At 48.6% G+C, this 20,975-nt stretch overlaps 1 long non-coding RNA gene across 8 annotated transcripts in view; it reads right to left on the minus strand.

The window, feature by feature from the left end:
* Positions 1-20,975, minus strand: part of LOC135453844 (uncharacterized) — a 49,660-nt gene that overhangs the window by 22,641 nt on the left and 6,044 nt on the right. For 6 of the 8 annotated variants that reach the window (XR_010441970.1, XR_010441972.1, XR_010441971.1 and 3 more), the window contains exons 2-6: positions 9,399-9,543; positions 8,487-8,596; positions 4,851-4,981; positions 4,663-4,740; positions 4,286-4,359 (exon numbers count right to left, since the gene is read on the minus strand). This is a non-coding gene — a long non-coding RNA (uncharacterized LOC135453844). Of the gene's footprint in view, positions 1-4,285; positions 4,360-4,662; positions 4,741-4,850; positions 5,022-8,486; positions 8,597-9,398; positions 9,544-20,975 lie in introns of all 8 variants that reach the window. The other 2 variants (XR_010441969.1, XR_010441966.1) reach the window with 2 other exon arrangements.

The raw sequence follows: 20,975 nt of genomic DNA on the forward strand, positions 1-20,975 counted from the left end.
GGCTGCGGGATTTGGGAGGCTCGGCAGAGGCATTCAGCTGGCCTGAAGTGGGGGCTTTGTAAAGAGATACCTCCATTATGGCCCCGCCAGCGGAAACGGCCCCGCTCTTTATGCACCGGGGAAATGCGATATTGTTGGGGGCTGAAGGGCTCTCCTGAACGGCCCTGCCTGCTCAATGGCAAATTCTTTCCCTGCTAAATAGATGGGGGGTAATTACCTTTGCTGGGGGGCTGGGGGGCAGGGAAAATGCCCATCTTTAACCATCTTTAACCCTTAGGTGCTTTAGTGAGAGGCACCACAGCCAGAGCCTGCGGTTGCAATGGGTTTCCAGATGAGCATCCACCACCCTTTGTTATGTCTCGAATTCCTCCTCCAGCAAATAAGCATGAGCCATAAAATATCCACCACCTGCATTATTCCAAGGCTCCCTTGGGCCACCTTTGTGCCCAGGGTGCCAATAACCCACAGCACAAACCCCAGCCCAGCCCTTGAGCAGAACCATTCATAGCACCACATCTTCCCAGTGCCCAGGGTTAGTGGGGCTTGTGGTTGGGCTTTTGGCTAGGGATGGCCTTTTTCTCTCTATTTTTTCTTTTCTGTTTTAGAAATAATCAACCAGCTCCTTCCTGCTGAACAATAACCTACATTCAGGTTTGCATTAAGATTATCCTTCAGCTGCACACAGCACACACCACCCCTATGTAAGTATTATGGATTTTTCCATGGTTGGCTTCTAATTAAATTCCCCAGCTGAGCTCAAGAGCCATGGGAAGATAGGCATGCTCACAAACAGCATGGTACTGCCAGCCCCTGTGCTTCCAGTGGGAATCTCTCCTGGGAAGGAGAGCAGGGAGCACTGAGCCTGCACAGCTGAGCCCTCTCTGTCAGCACAAACTGTGCCGTGCTGGTGTTTGTGGGGCCTTCTCTTAGTGGTACCTAAGAACTACTCCTCCTTTTCCCCCAAAACCGAGAGCATTTACAACTGGAAGGTGTCTCTGCTCTGGAAAAGGAATAGAAGTTCACTGCAGAATTTAGAAAGGAGAATAAATACAAAATTATTTGCCTTGGGGGCTGTTGGATGAGATTCTGCTCAGGCTGTACCAGTGCTGCCAGTGACCTGCTGCTGGCTGTCACCTCTGCCACCCACCCTTCTCCAGTGCCACCAGGGCGTCCTATGGGGAGAGGGAAGAGCTAGGTTTGATGGCACTGTTCTAAGCATTCCAATTTTCAATGACACAAACTGGCCATATTGGAATAAAGTTCCTTAAAACCCATTAATTTGAAGTTTACAGGTTGGCCTGATAATAAAAGCCAACTAGCATGCAATCCATCTTTAAGTTTTTTTTCAGGCGCTGCCTAAATTTCAGTCTTCTCCTGTTTGGCTCTAGTTTCAAACTCTCTTCCCAGGAAAATGTTTGTAAAAATAATTTGCTATAATTAGAAAAACGTTTCATTGGAAATTCATTACTGGAAGCCTGTCCTGCCAGTGGGAGCAGGGCAGGCTCCAGGACACCTCTTTTGGTGACATGTTCTGCACTGACAACCCAAGAGACGCCCATGTTTGTGTTACAGGAGCTGGGCTTGAGCTCCAGCTCCCAGAATCAAATTTTGTGTGGTTTGCTACATCTATTAAAGAGATCTGTTGATTCCAGTCCCTGTGTCTGGGTGGGTCCTGACTCCCAACGAGAATGGGAATAACAAGAGAAGGATAGCTGTTATTTTGAGGGTATTTAGTGAGATACCTGCTCAGGTGTGGCAGTGCCACTGACAGCTGGGGCTGTACTTGTTTCTAGAACTCAGTATTTGGCCTCAAACTCAGACACAGCCTCTGCATCCTGCCCTGGGTAACCTGGGAGCCACTACCCTGCAGGAGAAGGGGGAATGTCATTGTTCAAACTCAGTGATTTTGGAGCAGGTCACTAAAACCAGCCAATGCCTGACTTTTAGGGGTGCAGTGCTCTGAGTGAGGAGCTCTGCTGTGCCACGCTCCCCCTGGGGTCAGCACAAAGGTTTCCCATGACTGGAAACCAGAACTCCAGCCAGGGATGAGCGTTCCCTTCACATCCCTCTCTCCACTCCTCTGCTGTGATGCAGAGCTCTTGGGATCCAGCATCCCCTCCATGCTGCAGCAGCACAAATCCCTCTGCTCCCCCCATGCCAAGATTCACCCCATCAAGAGAAGCACAGCTTGCTTGTGCTGGTTAGAAGGGGATATGGCATAAAAAGGCTGCTCCCCATTCTAGAGCTTCCCCCCAGCAAGGAAAGCACAGTTTGCTCATGCTGGTTACAAAGGGAAATGGCATAAAAAGGCAACCCCTGGTCACATCCCTTCTAGCTGGGACTCTGAGCTGTGAGCATCCCTTCAGCTCTGGGACTTTCCACACACACACAGAGAAAAGGCTGGGGGCTGAGGGATGGCAGCTCTCTGACCAATTACAGAGTAATTAAAAGACCCACCAAGAAAGCTCTGCATATGGGCTTCAATGATTACACCACAGTCCTGCCAGAAAAACACAAAAGAGGATCTCGGGCAGCTCGGAGGATGCATATGGCTTGTGTAGGTGGAAAGACCTAAGAGACTGTTACTCTGGGTAGGAAGTGGATTTTCCCTCTCCTGTAATCTTGTTAAATTACCGTGGTTTTAAATCAATGATTTATATCTCCCTCTTCAAATCCAGAGGGGAGGAAAAAACCCCAAACCCTCTCTAAACAGCCAGTGTGTGACAAGCAATACATTTTCACTTTCATTTACCCTCACACTGCAAAGTTCACTCAGCAAACCAGAAGTGCTAAAGGAAAATACTGGGAAGGACTGGTTAAAAAGAAAACCTTGGCTGAAGTGAGATGGAAAACAGATTTCCCGGGTTAGGTAAGTATCAGAAAATAATGCATAATGTTGGACATCCGAAAAGGGAAGTAGGAAAATATTTAGGAATGTGCACAGCCATTTGCAGCCTATGAAAAGCACAAAAAACCAGTTTCATTAGGAAAGGACACTGCAAGCAGTGCCAGGAGGTGCCACGCTCCAGGACCAGCCTGGGAAATGGCCATATCCTGTGCCCAGCACTGCTTTTCTGGGAGTGCCTGTGTGCAGCTGGCTGAGGATTCCCCAACACATTTTCATTTCCCTTTGGGTTTCAGGGAGTCTCCATCCCTCCTCTGCCAGTTTGCATCTGTGTGGGTCCTGCTGCTTCCAGGGGGAATCATATCTTAGCAACACCGACTAAATTAAAATTAAATTAAAATAAATAAAATATAATATTAAAATATAAAAAATTAATATGTAATAATAATAAAATTTAAAAATAAAATAATAATAATAAATGAAAACAAATGAAATAAAAATATGTTAAAATAAAAGAATTTTTAAAAAATTAAAATAATACAATAAAATAAAATAAATTAAAAATACAATAAAACAAAATACAATAAAATAAAATAAAATAAAATAAAATAAAATAAAATAAAATAAAATAAAATAAAATAAAATAAAATAAAATAAAATAAAATACAATAAAAGTGAGACCCAGCACAGACCTGAAACCAAGGCCAGGCTGCAGCCCACCTGCAGGGTCTGTCCAATTAACATCTCCTCACCCTTCAGCTTTGTGAAAGCCCACGGTGCTGCCATGGAGCACCAAGCTCACAGAGGAAATCCCCCACGTGCCTGGAGCACCTGAGGGAAATAAAGCCATCTGTTCATTGGGGCAGGCCAGCCTCACTCTAATTAACGTACAGAGCTGCATTAAGGGTCTCTCCTCCATGCAAATCCCCTCTTGTAAACAAACCTCACAGGCCCCAGCCCCAGTCTCCGAGGCAAGTTCCAATCTGATTAGTTACTCCACATGCCTTAAATCCCCCCTCACAGATACCAGAGAATGAAACTACCTTTTTGCTGAGATATATGAAACACTTACTGATGTTCACCTTGAGGTGTCCTTTGCAGTGATAATTAGTGAAACTGGGACCTCTCTGGGTGAAAAACAAGCAATTTAATTTGTTTTTTGGCAGTAGTTGTCCTCCAGACCACCACCCACACAGCACAGCACCAGACCTCCACCACAGCCCAGCACACACGGAGTTTTATCTCCATATTTGCATTACTCCAGACTATTTTGGGTGCCTGTTTAAAGCAGAGCACAGAGTGCAAGGTGTGTAGTTCAGTAAATTAGAAAAAGGAGACTGAATTAATGGGAAGGGAGTTCAGCAGCAGCTTTGTGCCATTCTCTGAGCAGCAGTCCTGGAAAGCACCCATGGGAAAAGCACTTGGTGCAGGTGAGCTCACCTGGGCAGGAGAATTCCTGCAGGAACACACAGTGTGCAGTCTGGAAAAGCAGAGGGATGAAGAAGCAGTCTCCCCTATGGAGGAAGTGCATTTGTTAACTGATGGTTTAACCATGGGAGCCCCAAACTGGAGCCACAGGCTGCTCCTGCACAGCTCAAGGAGCCCCAAGGAAACTCCACAGCCCCTCTGAGCTGAGCCTTCCCTCCCTCCACCAACACCACTTCCTTTTCTCAGATAATTAATTTGTCTTCTCAGTATTTCCATTTAGAGACACAAGTCTGAAAGCTCCCCAAATTAGCACCATGTGCATCCCAGTCCTTTCCAGCCTCATCCCTGCCCCACTGTGCTCCCCTCACCGGGATGTGACCCCAGCTCACCTCAGCCCAGCACTACAAAGGGTTTGAAACCAGCCTGATTTCTTTCTCTTGCTTTGTACATCACTTTTTTCTTCTGTTCTGTTTAAAAACAGACAGGAAACTGATAAAATTATGGGAGCTAAATGAACATTAAGCACTGTATACCTCACTGATTTGGGTTTCTGCCCTGCAGAGTCTGTAGATGTTACCTGTGATGTTCACATGGAGGTTTTGCTTCTCTTGCCTTGCTTCAAGTCACGTCCCAGAGTCTTCACTCAGGAGGAGAAGTCCCTTTCCCCAGCAGTAATGGAAATTCCCAAACAGGGATAAAATGATGGTCCTGCAGTAGAAGACAGCAAGAGAAGAGCAAGATGCATTTCCTGAAAGCAAAAAAAGAAGATTTTCATAGAAGGTGAGCTCTGCTGTCAGGCCCAGCACTTCCAGGCAGCTCAGAACAAACATCTCCCCCTTGGCCTGAAGGAACAGAATGGCAAGTTTTGGTCTTACAAAAAAAATGAATGAAAAAGTGAAATTGTGGGTGCCCTGTGCCTGTGTGTGGGGCTGAAGCTGCCCAGAGCAGCTGGGCTGCCCTAAACCAGTGCAGGTAAACAGGAAATCTGATGGCCAGGGGAGAGGCAGTGCTGGGAACACTTGTGATTTTGGCATTGAAAGTGTTACAGAAAACTTGCCATAAAGTTCCTCTGAGGCTTTAATTTCCCTCCCCCCAATCTTCCTTTGATTTTGATCCCCTCCTTTCCTCGTGTCCTTTGAACTCTTAAAAAGGCACTTTGAAGAGATGTCATAAAGTGGGGGCTTTATTCAGCATCTCCTCTTTGATGCTCCTGCTCCGTGTGTGAAGTGCAGCCCCGCAGGATGTGGAGCCAGAGGAGCTGAAAGCTGAGACAGAAGGGAAAGGGCACAGAAGCAAAAGTGTGGCTGTGGTGGTTGGGAGCAGCTCTGGGCATGGCACAGCCCCAGGGAGGATCCAGGGGGAGGATGAGGATGGAGGAGAGGGGCAGCAGCTGGGGGTCCTTCATCCCAAAGGCCACCCTGGTGTCACCACCAGGTTACAGCTGTGTGACAATCCCCCTGCCTGGGTGACATCCCCGTGGGAAGAGCCCTGTCTGTGTCACTGGAGCATCTCTGGCACCCAACCCAGGGCTCAGCCCAGCCCAGCAGCTCCAGGAGTCGGTGCTGCCATCACCCCACAGCCCTCCCCACCTGTCCAGCCTTAAAAGGTCCTGCTGTCCAGGACAGAAAACAGTATTAAATAACCAAAAATGTAAATATAACCCTATTAAATAGTCAAAAATGTAAATAATCCCATGCACACAAACCATCAAGAGCAGACTTTCAGCTCCCAAACCCATCCCATCCAAACTGCCCAGGCAGGAGGAAGCATGATGTCATGGTTCCATGGTGCCATGGCCCAGGCAGGAGGAAGCATGATGCCGTGATGCCATGATGCCATGGTGCCACGATGCCATGATGCCATGGCCCAGGCAGGAGGAAGCATGATGCCGTGATGCCATGGTGCCATGATGCCATGGTGCCATGATGCCATGATGCCATGGTGCCACAATGCCATGCTTCCATGGTGCCATGGCCCAGGCAGGAGGAAGCATGATGCCATGCTTCCATGATGCCATGGTTCCATGGCCCAGGCAGGAGGAAGCATGGTGCCATGGTGCCGTGATGCCGTGATGCTGTGATGCCATGGTGCCACAATGCCACGGTGCCATGGCCCAGGCAGGAGGATGCATGGTGCCATGGTGCCATGATGCCGTGATGCTGTGATGCCATGGTGCCACGGTGCCATGGCCCAGGCAGGAGGATGCAGGTGCAGAGCTCAGTCCCATCTCCTCAGAGCCAGGGAGAGTGCCCACCACACACACCCTTTCCATGCTGGAGTATCTAGAAAGCTCAGTACCCTCAGAATCCCATTGAGGCTGGAAAAGCCCTCTCAGAGCACTGAGCCCAGCCCTGCTGCAGCCCAGCCTTGGGCTGGGTGACTCTTTTCCCCTCCTGAGCTCTATGGGACATTTCACACTGAAGCAGTTTGTGCAGCACAGGCCCCGTGGCACAGAGCCACTGCTTGGAGCCTCTCAACTTTGTTTAACCTTTGCACAGGGAGTTGCATGAACTCATCCAAGGGAACCTCTCAGCTAGGGAGAAACAGATGTTCAGGCATTAGATAAGCTGTGAGCAAGTCCACGGTGTTTATCAGCAGGGACGTGGGGCTGACTTTGGGTTTGTTATTTTTATTGGGTGACCAGTGGTAGGAATTATTCAGAAATAAGTGAAAATTATCCTGAAAACTGCTTGAAGTGCTTCTGAAATGATCTTTTCCTCAGCTGCTCCTTCTTACCTGCAATATCATTCATATTCTTTTTTCTTTTTCTTTTTTGGAATTACAGCCAAGTATCTGCTTCCAAGACTGAATGCAGATGCAGCTGGAACAGGAAATTTTAACTTGCTTCCAACCTGGGAATTTTGCACTTTAAGCTTGAGATAAGGAGAGAGCTTGGTTTTAAAGACACATGTCCCTCAACAAAAGACAATTGTCCTTCCAGAGGGGCCACCCCACAGCCCTCCTGAGAAACCAGTACTGCAGAAAAAGGCAAAATCTCAAGAGCTGAGTAATCCTGGTGTGCAGGGACACCTTCCACCGGCCCAGGTTACTCCAGCCTGGCCTTGGACACTGCCAGGGATGGGGCAGCCACAGCTCCTCTGGGCACCCTGTGCCACCCAGGCACAGCCACAGCTGCACTGGCATTGCCCAGAATTTCTCACAGAGGACAAGGGAGACCTGACAAAGCCACCAGGGCTTTCCTTGGTGCAGCCAAGGAGCCCTGGGAAGAGCCACAGCAGCCTGGCTCCTCCAGCAGCTGCTCCCTGCACACAACCAGCCTTGAGGAAAGCAAGCAAAGGGGGAAAATGAAGCAGTGAATGGAAAATGAGTATTTTGCGATGGGCATTTTGTGTTACTCACCTGTGGCAGACGTTTTAAAGGCACAATTAAACATCTAAAGCTGCAAATATAAAAGCTGGCACTAGGGAGAAACCCAGCACCCAGCTACTCAAACATCACCTGAACTCAGGGCCTGGAGTTTGCATCTCCTTGAGCCCTGCTGTCCCACTCACATGGACATCTCCCCAAGGACCTTCCAGGGAGCAGAGAGCAGCCCTGACACGGCCAAACCCACTCTGCAGCAAAGTAGGTCAAACTGAAATGCTCTGCTCTCAGCTGAAGGTCACCACTGTCTCCCCAGGCTGCTCTGGGCAAGAGAAGTGTATTTACATTGAGGAGATGTGGAGAGGTTTTGGAGCTGGAAGTGGTTAGAGGAAAAACAGGCTGTTAAAGAGAGCAGGAGCATGAGCCTGCATCCGAAATGCTGAGCGCTGAGGGAGGAAAGAATGAAAAATCCCAAATAACAGACATTTCCCTCAAAGGGCAGGAGTGTTAGAGCTGCCTTCCCCGCTCCTGGGCAAGCACTGGGAGCTGTTCCTGTACAAACTACAGCGCTGATGAGAGGCCTTGGGTAACATTTGCAGAGGGCTTTGACATGGAAAGTCCAAATTTCCCTTTACGGAGGCAAAGTCTGACAAAAGCAGAATGGAAAGAGGTTTCTGACGGACAAAAATTGACTCCCTGGCACACGCACAGGCCCACGCAAACTTTCCAGCCTGCCCTCCAAGTGTGAGCACTGGTGTTTCCATTAAGTGCCTGAAAGCTCAGAAAGCTTCTGGAGAAAAGGTGAACTCCTGTTTAGACTGAGCACAACTTTTTCCTTGGATTTCTGCAGAATTTTTACATGTGGTTTTGCAGCAGGGGCAGGGATTACCTGGGTACATTTGTGGGTGTCTCTTCTGACTGCCCTGCAGGAGGAACACTGGTGTAGCCGCTTTAGGGTGTTTGTCTGAAATCACTGCTGGGGATGTCTGTCAGAGGAGACTTCATATAGAAATAAAACCATAGAAAAAATCACTGAATTATTCAGGTTGGAAAAGCCTTCTAAGGTCATGGAGTCCAAATGTTCCCCGGCACCACCAATGCCACCTCTAACCCATGTCCCCAAGTGCCACATGCACATAGCTGTTCAATTCCTCTGGGGATGGGCACTCCACTCTTTCAAGGAAGAAATCTTCCCCAATATCCAACCCAAACCTCCCCTGGTGCAACTTGAGGCCACTTCTTTTTGTCTTGTCACCTGTTCTCGGGAGAGGACACCAATCCCCACCTGGCTACAGCCTCGCTCATCTCTCCCATTTTCAGCCTTCCCCAGGCAAACTCTGCCCTCTAAGATGCTCAAAGGCTTGCTGGTCTTTCACTGGTCAGCTTTGCTCCCAAGAACAGCCCTGGACCTGAAAGCACACTGAACTTTGGGAAAGCCCAAACCTTAAGCAGGCTGCCTCCTCTCCTGGTGTCCCCAGCATGGTCCCACCACCCAGGGGACCCCTGGAAGCCTCAGGCAGGGGACACACAGGTTCCATCACTCTCACCATGCACAGACCATCTCCTCTGCCCCTGTGGAAGCCATAGCAGTGCCTGCACAGGAGAGTTATAAGACTAATTAATGTGTTTTGGCTGTCTCCTAATGAACCCCAGCAGCTGGAAGCAGGCGCGGCGCCAGCTCCACGTGACCGCCCCGCTCTGCCTTGGCCTGGGCTCAGCAATCTCTGCTCCAGTCTCCAGTTGTCCTGCACGGCTCCTTTTCCCCCCAAACTGAACTAATCAATGTCTGGCTGCGATTTACCGTGGAGGGAGGGGGAGAAACGTGCCTGGAGAAGCTGTTGTGCATCACCCAGCGCGCTGCGAGCCCGCTCCCGCGCAGCCATGCCCAGGATTCCTCCCCTCCATTTATCTTCCCGCGAGCAGAACGGCTGGAAGCGGATGAGTGCCTGCCATGGAGAGCAGTTCTGAGTGAGGTTATTGCATTCTTGACTTAAGCCCATTTTTCTGGTTTCCATGCAAACGTCAATGAATTTTAAAAGGGAGCATTCAGCCCAGACCTCCCGATTCAGACAAATACAGTATCTCTCTATATGGGGATTATGCTCCTGCTTGGCAGAGGGGGAATCCATTGGATTTCTTCTCCTCTCACCACTACAACCCCTGACTGTCCCACACACCCCAGTCACCTCCATCGGTTGCTGCACCATTCCCACGACTCCAGGCAGGAACACTCACTGCAAAACTCAGGAATATAAATGCTTGCACCCCATACATGAACACCCACACACGTACAGGTGTGTGCCGGCCCCGAGCACGGCAGGAATGTAAATATGTTTTACTCCTAATTATGGAAAGCACTTTGGCAGGAGGCAGCCGGGGACACAAAGAGCTACTATTGAGGTTCCTCAGGCTGTGGCCTCCATTCAGCACACAATTGACAATATTTAGACAGCATGGGCTGGTTCCTTCCTTCGCAAGGTAACTTCCTGCTCTGGCAGCCCCGGCAGGCTGTAAATGACCTTGTGTTTGAGGACAGTGGCAAATCAAATAATGGGCAAAGGCCAGCGGCGCCTGCTCGCTGCTGCTCCTCCAGCACCATTCCCTCTCCCTGCTCTCCTCCCACAGCCCCCGGGGCTCAACACAGCTGGCAGGAGATGCTCCTGTGTGCCCAGCAGGGAGGCAGCAGCCAGGGAGCACCCGGAGATCCCACTGTGCAAAGCAGGGACAAAAACCATGGCATGCAAATAAAGACTGACTTATTGATCCCAAAGGAATCTCATTTGGGGTTTTGTCTCGCTCATCTCTCCCGTCCCAGTTTCAGCCTTCCCCAGGCAAACTCTGCCCTCTGTGATGCTCAAAGGTTTGCTGGTCTCTCACTGGGCAGCTTTGCTCCCAATCCCTGCCTCGCTGCCCATGCCCTGCTCCAGTCTGGCTCCCGTAACACACAGGGCCAGACCACAAGGCACATTGACTTCTGCAAGTCTGGCTCTAAAAGCAAATAAAAAGCTTTTCATTGACACTCAAGTGTAGGTGCAGCAAGTCAAAAGCCTTATTTTCATGTTTTACAGCGCTCCCACCTGAATAAATTCATTTTAAGTGCCACTTTTCCATCTGTGGATTATGAAAGGTTGGGAGGTCTGGATGCCATCACCAGGAACCAAAGGGCAATATATCACCCAGTGCAGGAGCCTGTCAGTGCTGCTGTATCCCACAGCCATGGGCACTGCAGAGCCTTGCCAAGCACTGCCCCTGGTGAGTGCAAGCATGAGCAGAGCCTGCCCTGGACACACGGACAGACACACAGACACACGGACAGATGGACACATGGACAGCAGCAGGTCTGCCCCTCACAGAGTGGGACAGGCACGTGGCCATAAAGCAATGGTGGGACATGAATGTGACATGGCTCAGTGGAAAGAAAACCCCCAACATAAAATATTTCCTAATCCGCCCACCTTCCTGCTCCCGTTTGGAGCAGAACGGCTCCATTGTGCTCTGGGGTTTGCTCAGGGCAGAGCCTGCACGGGGAAAAGGGGGCTGCACATCCCTCAGCATGAGCACAGCCCCAAACACAGCTGGGGCTCTTGCAAACCCCCAGTTTGGACCCAGGGTTAGCCCATTTCCAGCTGTACTGCACAGCATCACCTTACATTACAAATCACATGTACCTGTGGGTGTAAGTGCAAGTGCCCGAGGCAGATTTGGCACACAAACAGCTACGGGAGAAATCTGAAGAAATAAAGTGTCATGGGATTGTTGGCTTTGCATATATTTGATTTTCCAGCCATTTTTAATCACATGGAAGCGCAGCTTAGGGGTGTTGGAGCATCACTGCTGCCAGCCCAGAGCACAGAGGTGCTCTGTGTGCCCAGCCATCAGCTCTGAGGCTCTGTCCACAGGGGAACGTGCACCATCCCATCAAACTCACAAAGCATCAGCAAGCCCAGCATCTGCCAGAAGGAACATCAGCAGGTTTAAAGAGAGACCAGATCTGCCTGCTGCTTTAAACATCAGCAGGTTTAAAGCCAGAGCAGGAGCAGGAGGTGCTCCCTGTTTTCTCCCACTCAGCACACAGAAGGATTTCCACAGCCTTTGGTGGCTCTCAAGCAAGCCAAGGAAGGCTGGAGTTTGTTCCACTGGTGCAAGGAAACTCCTCTGACAAACCAGGAGGGCGTTTGGCTGAGCAGCACGGGGCTCCTCTCTCCTCACACACACAACCCTCCACAGTAATGCAGGGACAGAAGCACTAGGTGGCAAAAAAAGCCAACAGGTCCTTATTAGTTACAATCTGGAAATGAGCATTAATGTCTCTATGAAATTTCAGTAAGTTTAAAACCATCCAGGATGGGCCCAAAACCAGCAAGTTTTGCTGTTCCCAGTGAAGGATGGAAGTGAGGGCTCACAGGCAAAGAAAAGGGGGAGAAAGGGGTTAAACCCCAAATTGTTACTGAATAAATAGTACCAAAGTAGAAAAAACATCTTGCTGGATTTCTGAGCACCATTTCCTTCCTGGCAATGACCGTGTAATAAAGCATCAAAATAAACAGTAATCAAAAAAATAAATGTCTGGAATTGGTCTGTATTCCAGATGAGAAACATCTGCAGGGGTAGATCAGCAGATCTTTTATCTTTTTCCTGGGCAATTAGTTGGACAATTCTGCTCTCTTATAAGTAAAATTATTCTCCCAGCCTCTTCTATCACCTCATAAATTAAATCAGTATTTTTGCAAAGGAAGGTAAAATCAATAAATACCTCCAGATAAATAAGAGCAAAAGAGTCCCCTAGACACAGCTGAGCCCTTCTCCTTGGGACTGCTCCCTGTGCAGCTCTCCTCATTTCCAACTGCACTTTCTCAAAAGGATGGGGCAAAAAACCAACCCTCAACTGTTTTAAAATTTAAAAATAAGGTTATAATTTTTCCTTTGCAGAAATGAAGATGAGATAAGGCTGGATTAGACCAATGCATTAACTGTGACTTGTTACAGACCACAAACAAGGACAGAACCATTCATTTTGGAGCCACCACTGCCAATTATGAAAGCATTGTGCTTGCCATACACATTGATTAGAAAAGCTGTTTGTTTGAACTAATAAAGCAGTAAATGAGCTGAAATTGTCTTTTCTTTATTTTTAATATGATAAATGGAATAAACTATGGGTACATCTGTTCCAAGCTTCTTCTCCAAAACATGTTATGTCTGAAAAGCCTGAAAAATGTTCTTTTCTATTCCAACATTTCAAAGTAATGATTTTCTGCAAAGCATCACCTACAAAACATCCATCAGGCTTACACAGTTTAATCCTCATTCTGCATTTAGTTCCCTTTCTGAGCTAAACCACATTACATGGGGAGGGGAAAAGAGGCATTGGCCTCCAGATAAATCATGGGCATCCCTGGCTCAGCACCCCAGGATCAGGAACCCTTTGGTTGGGAAAAGCCTCCAAGATTGAGTCCAACCATTAAACCACCACTAAACAAAGTCCCCAAGTGCCACTTGTACAGCTGGGCCACTTTCAGCCAAATCTGTATTACAACAATAGGAAGAAGCCAGAGGGACAGACACGCGCTCTGTTTCAGACACAAAATTATTTTCCCCTCTCCCTTTACCATTATTTTTTTAAAACCTTGGTGCTTAGGTCTGTGAGCCTCTCCCAGCAGGATAAACCTCTGGTCATCTTGAGCAGGAAAATGCACACAGACCTCTTGGATTTTAAAACCATTTCCACCAAATTGCAAGGAAAATTCCCTACAGCATCTGTGCAGCACTGCAGCAGTCCCTGCTCCCTGAGACACCACACCTTTACTCCATGGAGTAAATGCTCAACCTTTTTTGCCCAGGCACTGTGGTGACACAGCACAGCAAGGGAAATCCATATTCCAGCTTTGGGATCTCCCAGGATCAGTCCAGCTGGAGCTGGGAATGCAGACCTGCTCCCTGCCCTGCCTCAGAATGGGAGCTTAGTAAAACAGCAAACAGAGAAAAAAAAGTGTCACCAGATAATGAACACCTTATTTTAGGCTGTGGTTAAGTAATTTGCTTTTCTGAGTTGTTTTATTGTATTTAGTGGGGGTTTAAGGGCAGCCATAGTGAAGTTTCTACATAAAGGAAAAGCAAACAGCTGAAGAGTCCTCCCTGGGCTTTGATCCTCCCTGCAGTGAGTAAACCATGAAGTGATTGTTAAATCCTAATCCGATTTAAAGCTGCTTTTGAATGCTTTAGGGGAGGAAGTGCTGGCTCTCACCGTCCCTTCCAGCCCAGGGGTTTAGAGCTGTGTCACTCTGCTGTGCAAAGCCAGGATCCCCTCCCTGGCAGCTGCTGCAGCCCAAAACTCCCACCTGGAGATGAAGCTCATTCCAGCTGGGAGTGAATAAATCTGCTCGTGGGGGCACCTGGAGAAAGCTCTGTGCAGCTCCCCAGTAACTCAGCTGGGGAAAACAGGGGAGCAAAGAGCCAGAGGGCAGCGCTGGCAGGCACCACAGCAAACTCCAAACCAGCTGCAGAGGGTTTGGCACCAGGTTATTGCCCCGCTGCCCACGCCTGGGCACTGCACAGGCACCATGCAGGAGCACAGCTCCTGGAATAGGATCCCCACAGGAACAGAGCCACCAAGGAGCTCTCATCCTGGGCAAAGCCCTGGACCTCTCCTGGGCAGGCCTGGCTTTGCTGTGTCAGACCCTGCTGACAGCACAACCCAACCTGACACCAGCAAACTGCCCTGACTCTCCTGAGGAGCATTTCTGGGATGTGGATCCAGAGGATTGCTTCCCTTAATCTCTGTTGAACTTAGCACATGAAAATATTTATATTTTTTCTTCCAGAAATGCCATTCAAAAGGAGTCAGGATCAAGCAACCTGCAAAAATGTAATACAACAATTGTCAACCAAACTTCAGCTGCAGCATCTTTGCTATGAGAGTCTCCCATGAGTTTTATGCCACCTATTGCTTATTCCACACCTTATTTTTCTCTGGACCCCTCTGGTTTATTGTTGAGGTTATCTAGAAATGTAGCTGGGGTATACACCTGTAGCCCAATGGCCCCATGATTACAGTCAGAGAGGTGTAGGACCCTGCCAGACCAGGAGCTGCACAGCCAGAGTGACAGCCCTGGTCTCAAAGGGTTTATGAAGGACAAAACCAGGAACACTGAGGATTTAGGATCCTTACATCTGGATTCTGTCACTGTAGCAGGATAAAACAAAGCCATGATCCAACCTTCTTTGGTCAAGCATGGATCAGAAGATGAGCAAACACATCCCAGCCCAGCAGTTGTTATTTTCTGTGTGTTCAGTCCACCACGAGCCTGGTAGGAGCAGAGATTTCAACATGAAAACCAAGGCCCCAGGACACCAGGATTAGAAATGTGCTGGCAACTGGCAAGATATCAGAACAGTTTCCTTGGCTGGAGCCAAAAGGCAGGGATTTTGTCTTGGAACTGTTTATAAACCCCAGCTCCAGAAAAGCTTAAGAGACTGAGTGTGATCATTGACTCAGGAAAACCAGGACACGGGTGTTGGCTCCAGGGACATGGAACAGCGTGGGTCTCCAGGGGAAAACCAGATTCCATGTGCACATTCAGCCACAACTGCAGCTCTCCTGGCCCTGGATCCCACCCTGAGCGTGGCCTGAGAGCTGCTCCAGCCCCACAGTGAGAGACCTCTCCTCTCCAGGATGTTTCCAAAGGCAGAAATGAGGAAAGGCAAGAGCAGGACCCTCTGCTCCATTCCAAAAGCAACTTCTAAAGAGCAAAATGACCCTTTACTCCAGGAGAATGTGCTTTTTAGCAAGACTGCTACATTTTTTGAAATGATCTCTTTTCAAACAATTAAAATCCACGCCCACACCATATGCAAGGCCGCGAGTCAAATCTCTGCTTTGCATCACACACGGCACTTTTAAATGACATCTCCTTTTTCCGGGGTGGAAAATCACAGTCAGCATTTGTATATAAATATTATTACACAGCTTGAATGTGGAAGCCAGGAAACAGAGAGTGCTGCATGACAACGTGCTAAAAATTCCTTGCTGCATTTTTTTTGTGTGGAGGAGCCAGCACTGTTTGTACAGGGATCCCATTGTCACACACGGCGCTGTGCCCACAGCAGCTCACCAGGACCAACACGTCCTCCTGAAGCAGAGTGAGCAGCACTGAGGAAATTCCCTCCTCAGCTTCTGATACTCATTCACTGCTCTCCTGGAAATTAGGGATTCATTTAACCTGTGCATACATTAAATCCCAGGCTATTGTCATGCTCTCACTACTCGTATGCCTAAGAACAGGAACACAATAATTAGGAGGGTGAGCTGGTCCTCCAAAGAGAAGCAGATGAAGAAACTGCTGGCACACATTCTCTTTAAAGTCATAATAGCATTAGTTATCTGAATAATATTGCTTAATTCTAATGAAAGTACATTTTATTAGACAGATTTTCAACCTCAACAGTCCCCTTTCATAGCTCACAAGTGACTGGCAGGGTCAAAGACTAGGACTGGCCTTTGTTTTGGGCTAAGATCAAGCTTAGGGTCAGCTTGCCATGCAATAGCTTGGGCCTGTCTGAGTGGCATCAGATCCTCATTTCTCCAGGGGTGCTTTAACTTGCTATGCCAGGCTGGGGAGACTGGAGTTTAACAGCCCAGGGCTTTTCCATTGCCAAGGAACAAATGACAGCACCTGAAATTGAAATCTCCAGCCTCCAGATCACCAAACCTTAATCCCTCCATATCAAATGGTCCAGTCTCTGCTGCTAAAAGCACCCAAACACGCCGATGCCGGCTCTGCAAGCATCCAGAAATAGTGCTTGGTTTTTTGAAAGCCACACACTTCCATGTGTCCACAATGTGCTGCTTGCCTTTGAAAACAAAAACACTTCCAGTGGAGATACACACTGTTCCATTGGAGCAGTCAATGCAAGCCCTGAGGCACAAAAACCTCAGAGAGGGAGAAGCCACGTCCGGAACGCCCCGATCGCAAAAATCCAACAGAGCAGGGGCGCACTGGGGATGCTGCAGCCCTGACATCCAACCATCCCTGCTGAACAGCACCAGGACAATGGAACAGGAGCAAGGAGAGACACCCCAGCACCAACAGAGACACCCCACGGGATGGGCAGAGTGTCCTTAGGGCTGTCCTTAAAGAATCTCACTGCTCTCCTGCTGGACAAAGCAAAACTGACTTGGCAAAGGTCCTAAAGCTACTCCAGGCTTGATAGGAGAGCCTGGGACAGCAAAGGGACACATGACACCCTCGAGGAATATTTTTAAAGAAAAAACTGTGGCTGGAGCAGTAAAGTGCCTGGGATGGGGAATACGGAAAAAGTGGATTAAGGTGGGGGTTCCATTCAATCTGTTCTCCCACTGCTCTATAAATATCCCTAAAACTCCTGAAGACAGCAAAACATTTCCCTTTGCAGCTTCCAACCCCAGAGCCCTTCAGAAGAGCCCACAGAGCTGGACCAGGGCCTCCTGCCTGAAACACCCCCAGGGCTGGACAAGTAGGACAAACCACATAATTTCATTACTCATATCACCAAACTTGTTGAGATAGGATGAAAATTCTGAGGGTTCCCTGCCCCTTTGGCTGCCAAGCTCCTGTCAGGGATATCAATTTGCAGACCAGCTATAAGAATTTAACATTCCTGACAATTCTGGGGGCCAAGATTTGATTTGATTATGAAAATTCAGGGTCATTTCCAAACTTTATTCATTCTGGTTCTAATTACTTCGACAAGTTTTGAGGTGAAATCTCAAGTCTCTTTCAACACATGCTTTCATGAAAGGAAATTCACAAAACCAAAGGATAAACAGGTCAAAATTAGTACAAATAGCTTTTCCCTTCTGACATTAACCCTTTCAAGGGATACTGGACATAACTTGATGGTCTTGGGAAGTTCCCATCCATTAGACAGACAGAGGACTTTGTTTAAGAACTGAAAAACTGCGGTTTTAGACTGGACTGAAATCTCAAAATTCCCAAAATTCTGGGCCAACAATTCACACCAGTTTCTCCTCCCTAGTTTTCCATTTCCCAAGCATTTTCCATTGTCCCAGAGATGAGCACAGCCCCTGCCCTGCACCCAGGCCCAGTGAAGACGTGCCCAGGGCCTCGGGAGCGTTTTCCCCTGGAGGAACCCAGCCCTCACATCCCATCCCGTTTGGAGCTTGGGCTATTTTTGCCCTGTGCATCATCCAGTGCCTGTCCTCGCTGGCTCTGGCCTGCCAGGACGATGACTAACTTTCTCCCTCCACTTGTTCCCTCCACCCCTGAGAACATTCACATCCATCTGGAGTTCCTCACAACAAAATATTTTGCAGCGAACCAAAACACTGTAAAACAGGATCAGCCACCCCGGCCTGGCATCCTCACAGCTCTGGCACAGCTGGTGCCCTCAGCCTGGGCTGGGGAGGCTCCCCTGGCCCCAGCGTGGCCCTGCAGGTGCCCAGTGAGGAACCCCTTGGGCTGCACAGAGCTTTCCTTATCAGTGAGGTGCTGCTCATGGCCTGTGGTTTGCTTTCTGCCCATTTTAACGTAAATGGAAGAGAATCCCAGACTGGTTTGGGCTGGAAGGGACCTGAAATCTCATCCATCCCCACCCCTGCCATGGCAGGGACACCTCCCACTGTCCCAGGCTGCTCCAAACCCCATCCAGCCTGGCCATGGGCACTGCCAGGGATGCAGGGGCAGCCCCAGCTGCTCTGGGCACCTGTGCCAGGGCCTCACACCCTCACAGGGAGGGATTTTCTCCCTGTATCCCATCCATCCCTGCCCTCTGGCAGTTGGAATTCCCTTCTCCTGTCATTCCATGCCCACCTTTCCACCTGCTCCAAGCACTCAGCCTCACTTCCCTCCCCACCAGGACCAGGAGCTCTGGAGATGCTTTACCCAAACTCTCTGGGCCCTATCCAAAGATCAGAAAGCTGAGGAGGGACAGGAACAAAAGGGCGCTATCAGCTGAATGGGAATGAGTCACAATAATTTCAAATACTATCTGCTTTTGTCCATCAGCAGCCAGGGCTAATTGGGGTGCTGAGGAAATGCATCCCCTCCCAGGTGCTGTGAGTGTCCCTTGTGCTGCCAGGCCTGACACTGATAAATCCCCCACTCACAGGAAGGAAGAAAACTCTGAAGGGAGCCAGGAGCAGCAGAGAGGAGGAAGGTGCCCAAAAAAGAGCTCACGAGGAACAAAGAAAAAAAAAAATAAAAGCTTCTGAGATCCATTAAAGGCAAATCATTTAACATTTACTTTTCCTTCTGGTGCTGTTCTAAGTTTCCACATTACTGCACCATTAATTAGGCAAAACTACAGGAAATGATGGGTATTTTGACAGAGCATTGACTGCTGGACTTGGCCCAGCAGAGCTGTCATAACATCCTGATATACAGCATGAGGGGCTGTGGGCTGGGGGGCTTTTAAAGAAAAAACTGAACCACAACAGAACACTAAACCCCAGTAATTCTGTCAGAGGCAACAGGTTAAGGCCACAAAGAAAAGTGGGGTTTAAGGGCAAAAAAAAATTTCCTTTCAAATCGCATATTTTCCAGTCTGTAAATTTTTAATGGATATAATCTGGGTATTTTCAAAGCAGGGACAGGAGGAAATTAGTCAGGAAAATATTTAAGTGTTAGAATGTGGTAATTATATACAATTATGTGACTCTGTAATACCCAGTGATACTTCAAAGAGGGAAGGGCTGGGTTGATTTTGCTCTGCTGCTGTACCCTGTGGAGGAGTAAACACGAGGGGTGGAAAACCAGGGTTATCAGGGCTGGTTTTGCAGGGACAGTCAGGTTCCCCTCGTCCCTGTGCAGCTGGGGTGAGGTGCAAGCCCCCCAAAAGCTCCAGCAGGGCCCCCACAGGCACCATGAACCTCCTGGAACATCCACCCCAAACCTCAGCCTGGAGCAAACCCACACCAGCTCCTCAAGGATGGAGCAAACCCACACCAGCTCCTCAAGGATGGAGCAAACCCACACCAGCTCCTCAAGGATGGAGCAAACCCACACCAGCTCCTCAAGGATGGAGCAAACCCACACCAGCTCCTCAAGGAACGGCACTTTCCTGAAGGGACTTCAGCTTGGAGGAGTATTTTCACTTGCAATTTGTTTCAGCAGTTATAAATCATGAATGAAATGCCAGATTTCAGCATTTCCATTGTGATGTGTGTTACAGATCCCCCAAAAACCAAAGCCAGTTAAAAATGACGGTGTGGGGCTGGAGACAGGAGCCACACAAACCAGATCAATGTCACAGGGCCCAGAGGAGCTCTGGTTAAATGTGCAGTTAATTAATCACCCCCCATCCTGGGGAGCCAGCAGAGAGCCACAATCCAGAGTGATTTTACAGTATAAAACCCCAGGGCAATTGTTTCCCACCAGCACAGCCCCCGGCACTGCAGCCCACGGCATCTTCTCGGTGGAGTCCTTGCACTTTAAACCTAAACCTCAGAAAGAACAGAAATTACTCCCCAGGAATACCTTTAACTACTGCAGCAGCTGCACTGGCATTAAATTTGTGCCCTTTTGCTCCAAGTTTCACAAACTTCAGGCCAGAAATGCAAGAGGAGAAAGCCACTGGAGGTGCCTTGGTGATCAAACCTCCCTCAGCTCTGGGGATTTACCCGCTGGCATTGCAGAACTTCAGCTCTCTTTAAAAAAACAGCCCCATCTTCCCCAGCAAATCAAAACTAATTGGTCACAAAAAATGTTTGAAAGCTGACTAGATTATTTCATTGAAGAGATCTCTGAGATTGTTTTGATGTAATTTGGTTTTGGGGAAAGTTCAATTCTACAGAAGAAGGAAAAACAAGAATATAACAGTAATTTCTTTGAGCTTTTATGCTGATACATTAATACAGCATGGCTGTTACTCATCAGTCTCCCTGTCTGTGTCAGGTGGAAGATACAGACCTTGTCCCTGCCAAAATAAAGATGGATTTGCTGTCTGCTTTTGGTCACTTCAGTATATGTGCAAAAGATCAGCTGATATTTAAGTGTTTGCTTTGCTGTTCATTAATTACACTATGCAGTGAAAAGTTATGTGGCTTTTCCGGAAGGGATTTGAGGGTTTTCTGACCAAAATGTAGCTGGGTATTAGTGAGGGTTTCAGGCACGGCTGCAGCATTTCTCCAGGCTGCTGTCAGTAATTTTAGCTCTGGCCATGGACTGCAGGAGTGAGAACAATCCCAATACTGGATTTTTCAGGCTCAGCCTGACCTGCCATAGCAGTACAGACACCAGAGGACCTGTGAAGCACTGCTGCATGGTCAGCATGACTTCCAAGGTCAGGACTTTTCCACAGCATTGCTTTGTTGGCCAGGGAACACCATTTCCTCCCTGTGAAAATTCATTTCCTGCTCACAGGTGAGTGATGGCTGCTGAGA

This window comes from Zonotrichia leucophrys, chromosome 13 (genome assembly GCF_028769735.1).
Source record: "Zonotrichia leucophrys gambelii isolate GWCS_2022_RI chromosome 13, RI_Zleu_2.0, whole genome shotgun sequence".
Lineage (NCBI taxonomy): Eukaryota > Metazoa > Chordata > Aves > Passeriformes > Passerellidae > Zonotrichia > Zonotrichia leucophrys.